Source organism: Bos mutus, chromosome 4 (assembly GCF_027580195.1).
Source record: "Bos mutus isolate GX-2022 chromosome 4, NWIPB_WYAK_1.1, whole genome shotgun sequence".
NCBI lineage: Eukaryota > Metazoa > Chordata > Mammalia > Artiodactyla > Bovidae > Bos > Bos mutus.
This window is the reverse complement of record NC_091620.1, coordinates 71,866,709-71,877,269: the sequence shown is the minus strand read 5'-3', so window position 1 is coordinate 71,877,269 and position 10,561 is coordinate 71,866,709. Positions and strand designations below refer to the sequence as shown.

General features: G+C 41.7%; 1 pseudogene; it reads right to left on the bottom strand.

Annotated features, from left to right (window-relative positions):
- Window positions 1–8,372: 8,372 nt before the first annotated feature.
- On the bottom strand, window positions 8,373–8,802 carry LOC102277979 (baculoviral IAP repeat-containing protein 5 pseudogene; annotated as a pseudogene).
- Between the last annotated feature and the right edge of the window lie 1,759 nt (window positions 8,803–10,561).

Below are 10,561 nucleotides of genomic sequence, written 5' to 3'. Positions count from 1 at the left end.
TGTGTGTGCACGCATGCATGCACATGTGTGTGTGTGTGCCCGTGCAAGCACTTTAAAGAAAATAATGCAAAATTAGGCATAATAATTAGATATGAAGGTGTATATTTAGAATGTGAAAGAAGTCATAGAAAATTAAAAAATAATTAAGCTAACAAACACCAGAAATGTCACAAAAATTCAGCAAAACAGTAGTTATTAACTGCCCAGTATATCTCTATAATACTTTTATATCTGTAACTGCATATTCTGGCAACCCACTCCAGTATTCTTGCCTGGAGAATCCCATGGACAGAGGAGCCTGGTGGGCTACACTCTACAGGGTCGCACAGAGTCGGACACGACTGAAGTGACTTAGCATGCACACACTCTTCGAGCACATCCTCACACATGAAAGATTTTCTAGTATCATTTTGTGAGAGACAACAGCAGGATGGTGCTATGGATTGAATGTTTGTATGCCCTTCTCCCAAATTCAGATGTTGAAATCTAATCATCATGGTCTTGGTATTTGGAGGTGGGGCTCTTGGGAGGTAATTGGGTCAGGAGTGCAGAGCCATCAACATCGAGGCAAGACCAGCCACAAGATTACCAGCAAGAAGATTACCACTCACTAAAGGCTCAGATAATGGTTAGCATTTTTCAATAAAGTATTTTTTATTAAGATATGTGTGTTGTTTCTTTAGACGTAATGCTATTGTACATTTAAATAGACTACCTTATAGTGTAAACAACTTTTATATGCACTAGGAAATCAAAAAAATTCATGTGACTTGCTTTATTTGATACTCATTTTATTGAGGTGGTTTGGAACCAAACCTGTGGTATCTCTCAGGTCTGCCTACCTTAGGGTCCCTCCCAGGGCCTGGTGGGGGTGGCGGATCCATACTGGTGAGGGACCTGAAGCTTAAGATTCACTTGTTTGATTCATGGTAAATTCTCCCCTGCTCTTCCCTATTAAAGAGGAATACTTTCTCACACCAGAAAGGCATGCCCTCTCTTCTATATGGGAAGAATTTCTCCCTGCCTGTCGCCTTTACCTCATTTACATCTGCTCCTCAGTCCCAGCAGTGAACTTCGCCCGTCTATCTCCTGATACCACCTCTACCAAGGCCATCAGCAAACTTGGAATCCCGACAACTCTTTCAGGTCTCTCTCACTGGGCCTCCACACAGCATTTGCGCATTGTCACATTTTTCCATTTTCCCTCCTAGAAACAGCTCTTTTGGCTTCCATGACATAACCCCTGCCCCTCACCATACTCTGATTTCCTCTCTCACCCTGCTGTTGTCTCTGTCTTCCTAAATGTTGGCCTTCCTTCAGGTTCCAGCCTTTTCCAGCTTTTTGGCCTACACACAGCTTGGAGTGATGGCATGAAATGAAATGGAAAGTGTTAGTTGCTCAGTCATGTCTGACTCTTTGTAATCCCGTGGACTGTAGTCTGCCAGGCTCCTCTGTCCATGGAATTCTCTAGGCAAGAATACTGGAATGCGTAGCCATTCCCTTCTCCAGGGGATCTTCCCAACACTGGGATTGAACCTGGGTCTCCTGCATTGCAGGCAGATTCTTTACCAACTGAGCCACCAGGGACTCCCATAAACAGTGGTGGATACCTGCTTACTCTGCCTTCCGAGTCTAGATCTTCAGCCTAGACCTTTAGACTGTGGGCTCAAGGCAGGGACCATATATCATTTAGGTTTGTATCTCCCATACCCAGCAGGTACCTAGTATGTGTCTGAATGAATGAATAGATGAGTGTTTACTGATGAGACCGAAGTTATATACCATTAAGTTGGAATGCTTGACCATGTGTGAAGTACTTTATACGGAGTGGAAAATACAGCAGTTTCTATCAGAGTGGCTTTCAGTCGTTCCATTTAACTCTTCATCAGAAAGGAGAAGTCTTAAATATGAGAAAAGTGAAGACAAAACAAAAAACCCAACAGACCAACTCCATTTCACATGGAGGTCAGAATAAATACAGCTCGTTTTCATTAGAAACTCTTTGAAACCACTCTCTGGCATCTTCTCTTCTGAGCGGTTCTGGAAAACAATTTGCTTTAGCAGTTTGGTGAAGAAAGGCCAAGAAACGTAGAATTTCTTTAAACGTTTTTTTTCTGTTCTTTCAGTTATAGTCGATGACAGCTTCAAATTTTCTTAGACTGACATATATAAAATTGGATGGCATTTCTTTGTTGTGCAACTCCTAAATTCTTTCATCTGTTTTGAATATATTTCCCCCTTGAAGTCTGAATACATGCCTAGACTCTGTCTAAACACAAATTGTTTGAACAAAGAAGAAAAAGATCTAATTTAAGAGATCATTGTCCCTGAGCGGCACTGAAATCTCATTTGTTTGAATTTATTCACTTTTCCCAAACAATTGTTTAGTACACTAAAAAAAAAAAAAAACTGGGATCTTACTTGAATTAATGCAGTATCTTTTCGGTAATAACGTCCTCTTAGGCTGTATAATAAATCAATTAGAATCCTACTCTGTGGCTAATATTTTGAGCTCTATCAGTATTCAGCTTCCAGTTTTGTTACTCTGTAAGCAAGAGATGAGGTGAAACCCACTCACAGCCCACACTTTTTGAAGTGAAACTGGGAAATCTGAAATTCTTGGAGGAAGCCAGTAGCGGCATGGGTTGTCTGTCTTGAAGGCTAGGAGAAATGGCAGATGTGAAGAGAGAAGGAGTTAAATAGCAATGCCCGAGAGAGAGGCAGAGTTCTGGAGGCTGCAAGAACCAGCAAGGAGCTTGAGAGTCCCTGCAAGAGGACTGAGTTCCTTTGCCATTGGAGCGTGGTTCTCAGGATGTGGTCACCAAGCAGCAGTAGCCATAGCACCTGAGAGCTTGTTAGAAATGCAGATTCTAGGGAATTCCTGGGAAGTCCAGTGGTTAGGACTCCAGTGCTCTCACTGGGTTTGTTCCCTGGTTGGGGAACTAAAATCCACAAACCATGTGGTGCAGGCAAAAAAAAAAAAAAAAAAGCAGATTCTAGGCCCTTACCCCAGACCAACACGATCAGACTCTAGAGTCAGGGCCCAGCCGTCTAGGTTTTAACAAGCCCCCTGATGATTCTGAAGCCCATTTAGGTTTGACATCTGCTTGGAGGGAGGTGGGCCACCACTGTGCCTGTGAAAATGTTCTATTAAAAACATCATTACTGAAATTTTTCTTAAAAAAATAGTGTATTTTAGGCAATACTACACAGCTGATTTATTTTCTAAAGGGAACCAATTTATCTGGCTTTTTTTTTTTCTTTTCTCATGGTTACTGTCTGGGAGATAAGTGACATCATCTCCCATGATTGGGTGCTAAATAGGATCCATTTTTAAGGATGGGTGTAGAGGAACATTCTCAAGTCTCAGTATGGTTGATTACCCAGAGAAACATGATAGATTGTCTTCCTGCTAAAATTATACAAGTCTTTATTAAATTTCACATCATTTGTATGTTATTATTTTCATTCAGTTGGTATGGCAAACAAAACAATTTGAGGTAGTAATTTTATCATTGCCATTAACTGAACTAAACTTTATTTTAACTTTCTACTTTTTTTCAAGCTTTTCCTTCTGTGTTCACGTTGGAGTGTTAATAGCATGTCAAACTAATTGCACTCCTCATGGTCTAATTCTATTCACTGTCATTTTTGGCAGTAAAATTTCGAGTTTGGCATGCTCTCACACTGACACGGGCTTGCTAAATTAGCTGAGCAGAATCTCAGAACTGCTAGAATAAATCCAGGCAGAAAAAAAATCCAAAAATATCATCCAGGATCATACAGGACATTTAAGAATTCTGGTTGGCTTATTTGTCCACTCCAGAAAAAGCTTGTTCTGTTGACCTCACCCTTGCCACTCTGGTTTTATTGATGATGGTGTTTGCTTTCAGAGTGTGTGAAGGACTCCATGGGTTACACATGACATGACAAAAACCCAACTCAAATTGATTTCAGCAAAGGAAGGTTATATTTGCTCTCATAACTGAGAAGACAAGGAGTGATCTGGCTTTAGGTGTGGCTGACGCCAAGGGCTTGAATGGTGTTGTATCAGGTAGTCTCTACAGTGGTTCCCAGTGATTCTTGCCTGCTGGTATTCTTGCCCTCTGTATTCCCTTTCTCTTGAGTGTAAGGTAGGACCTAGAGACTTGCTTCAAAGAGAATAGGGCAAAAGTGACAGATGTCATTTCCCAGATGAGGGCATGAAAGCACTGACTGCTGCCTTGTTTGCAATTGCTCACTCATTTTTTCCAGAGAGTTCTGGCTGGGTGACTCAAGCTGCCATGTTGTGGGTAGCCCTGTGGGGAGGCCCAGGTGGCAAGAAATGGACGTTTCAATCCTAGAACCAGTAAGAACCAGAGGCCTGCCAATAGCCACGTGAGCTAGCTTTTAAGTGGGTCTTCTGAGACTTAGGACAGCCGTGTGAGTACAGCCTTTCTCCTACTGGGGCCTTGAGAAGACTGTGCTCCTGGGAACCATGTTGACTGCAGCCTTGTGAGAGACTCTGACTCTAGGTGGACCCTGGAACTTAGTAAATATCTGCTACATCATCAACAGGATTACTATTTCCACTGTTCTTTAAATGTAGAAACAAAATCTGCACTTGGCACTTCAGATAATGATTAATCAGCTCACCCTGTTCTGAACACTTCTAATAATATAGTTCAGTCTGCAATACATGTGTTTTTTTTTTTTGAGGGGGGGACAAGTGTTGCCACATCATACCATTGATTCAAGTTGATCTTATAATGAACAAAAAGTCTCCGCTTTTGTTTTATGTGAACTGCTGATAATCACATTGTCGCTATTCTGAACTCAGCTACTGAACACTGATGCTTATAGCATTCTTCGTTGTTTGTGCCCAGTGCTTTTGAATCTTTTCCTTTGTCCAGCAAATCAGTTGGATGTGCACTGTTGTTGGGTGGAGAGTTTGTCCGTTGGGTGAACATGCCGTCCGTCCTGTCCCCCAAGGCGTTGAGTGAGCTGATTCTAGACCCACTTTGGCTGATAATCAACCTGATCTCTTTGTTTAGTTGGCTATGGATGCTCCTAATTCTAATTGTCAACTCAACATGGCTTCATATAGTCCACATGGGTGCCATAAAAGCCCCTTTCAAGTACTTGATTAAAATTCATATTCTGTATGTGGTCTGCATTATTACAACCTTATCAAAAAAGAAAAATATTTTATTATTTCCAAATCATCATCTGTATTTCCGTCACTCAGAAGCCCCAGGAGGCAGGTTTCTTTATAACTTTTGCATTATATTATTGCTAATGTGTAAGAGTTCTGCTGTTCCATATTTTTGTCAACACTTAATATTATCATAAGTAATTTTGTCAGTTTTGTGAGGGTGAAATGGTATCTTATGGTTGTTATAATAAGAGACACCCAATTATTAGAGATTGAGCATGTTTCCATATTTATTGACTGGGTTATGGTTTTCTTTGCCACTTTGTATTATTTGATCATTTTTCTGAACTTAGATTTTAAAAATCTAATAATATATCTTAGACATGTCTATACACATGAATGTGTAGAGTACGTCAACAAAAAATCAAATAACAGTCAAGCTAAGAAAAAAGAAAAGAGAATTTTATTTGAGCCAAACTGAAGGTTATAACCCAGGAAACATTCTCAGAAGCTCTGAGAACTGTTTGATTAATCAGGAGTTAGAGATGCAATTTTATACATTTTTAAGACAAAGAATTTGTGTGTCATATTGATAGGTTAACAATTGTGCACACAGTTCATCAAAGTTTTTTTTTTTTTTTTAAGCCAGTTGTATATGTATTGATACAGAACAAGCCTTTGGCCAATGTGACCCCTATATGAGATGAAAAGGAAATATTGATAATTTTAGGATTACAGTGCTGGCATCTGAAGAAAGGGACCAATTTTTCTCAAAGGTTGATTTCCTCCTCCTGTTTTTTTTTTTTGTTTGTTTGAAATGAAATAGTTTTTATTCTTCAGCAACTACCAAGATGACTCCCAGAGGTTCCAATAAGACAGTAACAATCCACCCTGCAGCTTTACTTCATGAAGGAGGGTGAAATCAAATCTATCTAATTTGAAGATCGGACCTCAGCACGAGCTGGCCTCGGGGAAGAGAGGAGGGGACCGCTGTGGCGGAGGCGATGCTGTGGAGAACAAGGCACAGATGTGGAGCAATGGAGACACAGCCAGTCAGGGCTGACTGATTGCCTGCACAGCCCACCAAGTCCCCACAGATTTGAGCCAAGTAGTTTAGAAGGGATTCAGGCCACTGCATTGTTCTCGCAGAGGAGCAGCCAGCATGCGCCCTCCTGCTCACTAGGGCTGGGTAACCGTGCAGCAATTTCATGACAGCTTCTGCTGGATATTTCCTGCTATCTTACTTTGTGTCCAAATCCACCTAAAGTACACACTGGTGTCCCCAATGACTAAGAAAGGCTTTGTGCTCACTTTTTAAAAAAAATTTTAATTGGAGGCTAATTACTTTACAATATTGTGGTAGTTTTTGCCATACATTCACATGAATCAGCCATGGGTATATATGTGTTCCCCATCCTGACCTCCCCCCCACCTCCCTCCCCATCCCATCCCTCAGGGTCATCCCAGTGCACCAGCCCTGAGCACCCTGTCTCATGCATCAAACCTGGACTGGTGATCTCTTTCACATATGATAATATACATGTTTCAATGCTATTCTTTCAAGTCATCCCATCCTCGCCTTCTCTCACAGAGTCCAAAAGTCTGTTATTTATATCTGTGTCTCTTTTGCTGTGCTCATTTTTAATTGTAGTTGATCCTGTTATGCAAAATAATAATTCAAACAAAATAAGAAAACAACACTGCAGAGTCTTAGGAGGGGCTGAGGGCTTTGTCCCAATTTCTCTTTACATGAAAATCCTGTTGCCACAGTGGGAAAAAAAAAAAAAAAGCCAGCTGAGGCAGCTGTCTCTAAGACCCTCAGATCACTGGTGAGGAAACTGCAGCTCCAGTTCAATAGGCGCCAGGCCCAACCAAGCCCACAAGGCAAGCATCCCCTTAGAGGGCAGAGATCAGGGCCAGAGTGGGTCTTCCACACACCTTTTATACAGCTGCTCCAATTCTTTGCTTAGTCTGTGCTGGGGCTGAAACTCATACATCATTGCATTTATGATCTTGCAAGACTGAAAACAACATAAAAAAGCCATGCCTTTTTTTTTTTTTTTAAGTTTCCCCCAAAGAGGTTTTGCAATCTACTTTTTAAATTAATTTATTCCTTTTGAAAGATTCACACTGAAAAGACAGGAGAATTATCAGTTGCCTAATTCACCTCATTAATGGGAAGTAGGTATTTGAAGAGTATTAAAAGTACTTAAGACCATGAACTCCTTCCTCGGATGTTTCATCCTGCCCCTGTGTGTCCCATTCAATGGATGACGGCTGGTCCAGAGCAGGACTCCCCAGGAAGAGTCCACTCTGACTGTCTGCCCTACTATCCAGAAGCAGTGAATCAGGCCTCTGAAATATTCCTTTTCTGCGTGAAAGACCTTCTTCTTTTCTATTGTAGAAAAATGTTGCAACCTTGCCACGAGGCCAGCTCTACTCTCAAGACATCAGTCCTTCTGCATGCCCCCTCGCCAAGCCACACATACGACAGTCATGGAAAGGACTCTGACACAGATAAAGTCCAAAGGGAGAGCCTGGGGTCTAATCCCATGGTGACTCCTGTGAACCTGAAAATCACAAGATGGGATGGCAAGAAACCCCTAACCCACAGGGCACTTTCAGAGGTGTGGCAGGGATGGGTCACACAATCTGTCTAGGAGGAAGGGAGCTGCTGTGACACCACAGACCTGAGGGGGTAAAAGGGATGGTCACCAGACCTGCAGAGGTCAATGTGAGATAATACAGAACATCTGGAACATGATAAGTGCACACCATAAATGCAGATTATTATGCAAATGAAACTTAAAATGGCATTCTTAATCCTGTTTGTCCAGTCATAACGGACCTGTGGTCGCATTCACCCATCACATCTCAGCTGGACAGCCATTTACCAGCTTCGTGAAGCCCAAACACCTTGCTGTAAAAGGAATATATGCATGTGAACAAACATCTCCCCTCACCCTGCTGAGTCCAGGAAGCAATAAAGTGAAAACTACCAAAGATAAAAGACAGGGTCAGTTACTATACTTAGCTCCAGCTATATAACAGAAGTAGCCCCTGGCACCAACTTCAAGAAAAAAAAGTGAAAAATACAGTTTAAATATTTGAATTTCAAAATGTTGATGTTCTCCTTTCCTAAGGCACAGTTAAGAGGCCCCAGAAAAACTGGTAATGCTGAGGGGTGTGCCCTGGAAACAACATGTCTGTGTTGCTGTGCGGCAGTGATAGGGAGGTGTCATTCCAAGGCAGCCAGCTGCTCTATGGCAAAGCAGACTTTCTTTGCAGTTTCTTCAAATTCTTTCTGTTTATTGTTGGCTTCCTTTGCGATTTTGTTCTTGATTCTTTCTTTATCCAGTTTCAAAAATTCACTGAGGGTTAATTCTTCAAACTGCTTCGTGACAGAAAGGAAAGCACAACCAGATGAATGCTTTTTATGTTCTTCTATAGGGTCGTCATCTGGCTCCCAGCCTTCCAACTCCTTGAAGCAGAAGAAACACTGAGCCAAGTCAGGCTTGCTTTCAGTGGGACAGTGGATGAAGCCTGCCGGCAGCCATCTGCTCTGAGATGCAGACGCAGCCCTCTAAGAAGGGCCAGTTCTTAAATGTGGAGATGCAGTGGTTCTTGAGGTAGAGCTCCCAGGCCGGAGGCAACCACCGGGTGCCCATCCCACTGCCACCAAGTGATGCCTCGATTCAAATCCAGCGGTTGATGGCCTCGGCGAGGCATGTCGGGGCATCCTCCTGTTTTAAGGAGGTCTGGTTAATGTATAACTTAGATGTACATTGCACATTGGGAAAGTCCTACCACAAAGGGCTCACGTCATTATTTTTTTCTTTTTGTTTTCATTTGATTGTCCTACCATAGAAAAACATTTATGGTTTTTCCTCCTCATCTTCCTCCTTTTGATCGTATATCTTTACAAAGAAAGCATTAGGTGATGAACTATTTGGTCCCTTGTTGCCCGGATGGTTCCTTGCCTGCCCTAGATCATGTCCCTCAGTGCTGGGCCTTGAAAATGAGTTCTTTCTTTCTTTCCTTTTAGAGAGTTATGCTAAGGGCTTATAGTCAATCCTAGGGGGTCCAAGAGGACTTAGGCCAATTTTATCTTACATGTGCATTGTGCATGTCCAGTATCTTGTATAGAATTATAGATTTGATCAGCAGTTTCAATACATTTGAATTCATTTTAAATTCATGTTAAAATTCAGTTTAATTCACTAAGCATTGTATATGTGTATGGTGATGGTTTAGTCGCTAAGTCGTGTCAAACTCTTGTGACCCTGTGGACTGTAGCCTACCAGGCTGCTCTGTCCATGGGGTTCTCCAGGCAAGAATACTGGAGTGGGTTGCCATTTCCTTCTCCAGGGGATCTTCCCAACCCAGGAAATGAACCCGGGTCTCCTGCATTGCAGGCAGATTCTTTACCAACTGAGCTATGAGCGGGGCTTTGTATGTGTATATATATAATCATAGTAAATTAATTAAATGCAGTAAATAAGCATATAAATATATTGATGGAGAAAAGTTTTATAGATTATGCATTCGTTCAGTCATCTCAATTTGTACAATCATTGTACATGTGCTTTTGACAGTAGACTTAAAGCAAGCAGTGATACATGTCATGAGTAATTTGATAGCCAGGAAAAGGATGATAACGCATATTATGAAACTAACAACTGTCTGTAAAGCAGAGAGGAAAAAATTTCCTAGTCCTGAGGGGAGTCAACTAAATAGGTCATTTAAAAGGGCAGTGTTTCTTACATCTTGTAACTATTTTGCTCTTTGGAAAATTTTTCCCAGGCATCTGTCAACCTCTTTAGAGCTGCTGACAAAAGTGCAACAAGTAGTGTAAGCGATAGCACAAATGTTATGTGTTAACATAATATTAAACCACAGATCTCTGTCTTGCAGGCTTTCCAAAAGCTGTCTGTATGATACTTGACATGGCGGGGGTTGCTGGCATCAGTGACTTATGGTTGTTTTTTTTTTTTTAATTTAATGTATCTATTAACCAACTAAGGGACAGAGCAAAGGTTCCTAGGGTAAGTTGTGTCTGGTCTTTAAGAATTGAATATAATTCAGAAAAGGGATGGACATATTAATGTGCTGGAAATTTGAACCTGAAAGGTTAGGCCAGAGGGAGATTGATCTGAGTAAGTGGTAACATTCGGTTCAGTTCAGTCGCTCTGTTGTGTCTGGCTGTTTGCGACCTCATGGACTGCAGCATGCCAGGCTTCCCTGTCTGTCACCAACTCCCGGAGCTTGCTCAAACTCATGTCCATTGAATTGATGATGCCATCCAACGATCTCATCCTCTGTCGTCCCCTTCTTTTCCTGCCTTCAATCTTTCCCAGCATCAGGGTCTTTTCCAATGAGTCGGTTCTTTGCATCAGGTGGCCAAAGTATTGGAGCTTCAGCTTCAGC